This window comes from Pteropus medius, unplaced genomic scaffold (genome assembly GCF_902729225.1).
Source record: "Pteropus medius unplaced genomic scaffold, Ma_sr-lr_union100, whole genome shotgun sequence".
Taxonomy (NCBI): Eukaryota; Metazoa; Chordata; class Mammalia; order Chiroptera; family Pteropodidae; genus Pteropus; species Pteropus medius.
Window position 1 is genome coordinate 9,230,601 of NW_024345601.1, and position 4,500 is coordinate 9,235,100.

The 4,500-nt window shown below is 41.2% G+C and overlaps 1 pseudogene; it reads left to right on the forward strand.

Annotated features, from left to right (window-relative positions):
• Nucleotides 1-697: 697 nt before the first annotated feature.
• Nucleotides 698-3,742, forward strand: LOC120611969 (60S ribosomal protein L35a-like; annotated as a pseudogene).
• Nucleotides 3,743-4,500: the final 758 nt, after the last annotated feature.

Sequence of the window (4,500 nt, forward strand, 5' to 3'; positions counted from 1 at the left end):
CTTCTCTTAAGAAAAAAAAAAAAAAGGAAGGAAATAGGAAAGTCAATGCTTCCCCTGCCATTTCAAAATAACAGAGCTGAGTTGAGCTTCTCTGACCCTGGTCTCTCCCAAGATGCTGTAGCCTCTGGGGAAACTACTCCAGGATCTAGGGTCAAAGCCATTTCCTGGGAATCCAGGCATGTCTGATTTACCCCTATCACAGTATGAAGAGATGCACAATCTTCCTCCCAAAAAGAAGTTCCATACAGACAAGCAATGCAAGGCAGTTCAATTACATTATAATTGACTCTAATTGGCCCTCCCACAGGCTGTTAAATTCTTTATCTGCAGCCTGGTAGCACATTAGAAAGCTGTAACACCTCTATCCTGCCCTGAAGAACACAATAGAAATGTTTTAAAAAACCTCACACCAAGCAGCTGAGCTTGGAAAAAGGGAACTCCTGCAGGGTCAATAAAATGGAAGCTGTTTTAGGAGCAGTACTGAGGAGTTCTCAGGGGAAATGTGAAACTTCTGACTGCCTTCTAACTACAGATAGAAAAGAAAAAAAGTTCTTGAGGGATTAGTATTGATGCGCGGACAGTTTCTTAAACTGACCTGTCTTCCAACAACCTTCTCTACTTTTCATCACTTGTTCGGCATGTACCTACTTCAGTTAGGTGCTAGGCACTGTCTCAGGACTAGAGGCACAGAGTGGAGATGACTTATGTGGAGCCTGGCAAGAGAAGATTCAGGAAGATGACACCAGGACCTGAAGATGACGTAGGGGTGGTAAGAGGGTGGGTGAAGAGAACTGCGCGGGAGAGCTGGAGGCAGTGAGAAGAACGAGAGTGAAGGGCCAGAGTTCAGAGTGGACAAAGCAGGAATTTACCTGACGTCTGCCTCTAGAAAACAGAGAAGCAATCCCCCCACACTTTTGTCTTTCATGACTGCCTACTACAAAAGAACCACCTTTCTCCACAGGACTCAGGATGACCTCCTTGTTTGCCTAGAACAGACTAGACACAGACTCCCCAAATTCTCATTCTCTGCCTCATAGGTAATTAGCTAAACAGCTCATCCTCACTTCTTTACTAGAACCAAATGCCAGTAACTGAACTTTGATTAGGGTTCTCTCCTTCCCCTAGGTCCTTGAACTTTGACCCACATTTAATCTGGACCAGCACATACTCCCTCCTTCACAAACCCATTTGAGAATAGCTGGCTTCAAGGTAAAGCATTCTCTGATCTACTATCCTTTCTTGCCACTCCCCTTCATCCAACTTCTGCACTCCAGTTTCTTTCTAGCTGTGTTCATTCTTCCCTATGAAAGCACAATCCTTTTTGTTTAACCCTTGAAATGCTCACTGATTTATAGATAGCATTCTTCATATTGCAATAGATCCTCTCCCCTTGTTTCAATAGCTTCTCCTCACCCCTTGCAATAATCTTTTAGAATAAAGTCCCGATTTATTTTTTATTTGACATGACTGAGCATATGCACTAGTCACTCTAAATATTGAGTGTCATTCTTAAATTTGAGCTGCATCGGAATCCACTGGAAGCTTGTAAAACATGGGAGGCTGAGCCAGAGTTTCTGATTCTGTAGGTCCTGGGTATGTTCTGGAATTTTTTGCATTTCTAACAAGTTTCTAAGTGTTACTGGGGCTGCTTACCCAGCACCTCACTTTAGAACCATTAATATAGAACTGGATGGGGAGAGGCAAGTGATAGGGCCACTAGAGAATTAGGCAGAGGCCAGAACATGAAGGACCGTAGAGTTTACATCTTTCATCTACTGAAAGATGGAAAAGGAAGTCACATAATCACATCTGCCACTTTTGGAAATCCTACTGCCTGAAGCTTGGAGAACAAATTAGAAGAGGTAAGAACCAGGTGTAGGAGTCCTATGAGGAAGCTACTCTGTGATCCAGGTAAGAAATGCTGATAGCCTGGGCTGAGGGGTCAGGGGTGCTGGTGACTGAAGAGAAGAGATTCAAGTGTTATTTTGGCAAAAAGAAGTGTCTGTCTTTGTGGAGTTTGACCTTTGACACAGTGCTACATGGAAACAAATTTGATTCTTCAACTGAGAAGCCCTCCAAAGCCCCTACTTTTGGGTTATAGAAGGTTCATTACATAGACATGATTGATTAAGTCATTGGCCATTGGTGATTGATTCCACCTCTAGTCTCTAGTTCTTTTGCCCTTCCAGGAGGCCATGGTCGGTGGTCAAGGGGCGGGACTAAAAGTTCCAATCCTCTAATCACCTGATTTGTTCTCTGGGCAACCAGCTCCCATCTTTAGGTGGGATACAAGAGTTACCTCATTAACATAACAAAAGATACCTTTGTTGCCCTCAGTACTTAGGAAATTCCAAGAGTTTTAGGAGCTCTGAGCCAAAAATGGGACAAGGACAAATATATATTTCTTATTATAAATCATGATATCACATCCCATCTAGTGTTTATTTTTCTCGGAGAAAGTATTTGACAAAATCAAACATATTATCAGTGTTTGTTTTTAATATACAGAAAGATGACAAATATTAGAAGTGTATTCTCCCTCTGCCCCTTTCCTCCATCATCATTTGACAAATAAAAAAGTAAGAGAGATGGACTGACTGAGGGAAGAAGACACTGCCCAGCAGGCCTGAGGCCCAGCACACGAACGAGGACTTTGCATTTTCCAACAGTGTGCAAGATCCACCATATTGATTTCTTTAAAAGAAATAAAATATAGCACTGTGCCACAGAAATCATTTATCATATTTTCTGCATATTTAGAGACTATTACAATTTTAGTTGAAAAAGTTTCTTTTTCTGTTTCTATGGTAAGTCATTTGTAAAGTCTGCATTGCTATGAGTAAAGTAATAACTTTAAATTGGCCGATTTGCTCAAGTAGGAAATGTACCCCATTGCTATGTTTTAAATTACACGCTCCCTATATAAGAAGAACCACACTAATGGAAAAAAAAAATGGAAGACCTTTTTATCTTTTTAATTTATCATCTTCAGACATGAAGTTAAAGTCTCCAGATCCTACTTGCCTCCCAGCCATACAGTTTTCTGGATTGGTGGGGCTGTACCTACTCAATTCACCTACTGAACTTGGAGGAGTGGGGAACAGGACCCACCTCCCAGGGCTCAGCTCATCTTAGCTCTGCGACGTCCACTATGGGCCCCACAAGTTACTCATGGTTACTGAGTATTAAATGTGGTGAGTCCAAGTTGAGATGTGCTGTAAGTATCCAATACACATTGGATTTGGACAAATGTAAACTATTTTTATGTTGATTACATGTGGAATGATAATTATTTTTGTATATGGGGTTGAATAAACTATATTATTAAAAAAAACCTTTTTGCTCTTTTTGCCATCCTGGAGCCTGTGGATACCTACTGGGAACAGGACTTCTAAAACAACAAATGTATCTTGGAGGTTGTGGTCCAAGGCCGTTTTTGCTGGCCATAAGTGAGGTCTCCAAAACCAGAGGGAGCACACAGCTCTTCTTAAAATTGAAGGTGTTTATGCTCAAGATGAAACTGAATTCTGTCTAGGCAAGAGATGTGCTTATGTGTAAAAAGCAAAAAACAACACAGTGACTCCTGGTGGCAGACTGAACAAAATCAGTCATCTGGGGAAAATTAACTCATGCTCATGGAAACAGTGGTATGTGTCATGTCACATTCTGAAGCAACCTTCCTGCTAAGGTCATTGCACACAGAGTCTGTGTAATGCTGTACCCCTCAGGAATTCATTATTAGAAAGTAAATAAATAAAAGTAGATTTGCTCTCTTGAAAAAAACTTTTCACTGTATGTTAGTTTACTAGAGCTGCTATTACAAAGTACCACAAATGGAGCGGTTTAACAGAGATTTATTGTATCACAGTTCAAAAGACTAGAAGTCCAAGATCAAGGTGTCGGCAGAACTGGCTCCTCCAGAGGGCCATGAAGGAAAGCTCTGTCCAGGCCTTCCTCCTTGGCTTGCAGATGGCTGTCTTCTCCCTGATGTCTTTTCACATCATCTTCTTTCTATTTATATCTGTGTCTGTATCCAAATTTCTTCTTTTTGTAAGGACAACAGTCAGATTGGATTAGAGCCCACTCTAATGACCTCATTTTAACCTGACAACCTCTTTAAATATGCTATCTCCAAATAAGTTCACATTCTGAGATACTGGGGGTTAGGACTCCAACATTCCTTTTTGGGAGTGTACACAATTCAACGCATAACACACTATTCTTTTTTTAAGTGGCTATTAGAAAATGTAAAATTACATATGTAGCTCACATTATTTTTCTATTGCTCTAGAATTACTTCTGTCCTAGGGTCTGGTGGGGAGTAGGGGTGGCAGGGGTGTGCAGGGAGACAGTGGAGGAAAGGAAATCATAAGCTTTCCTAGGTTGTCAATAATCTGAAATTGTACCAGCCTATTGAATGACATGATGATGGTTCCTATTGTTAAAGGGAAAAACCACAGGCCCAGTATGTCTTCGCTTGTGTTAGAGCCCGTGATACCA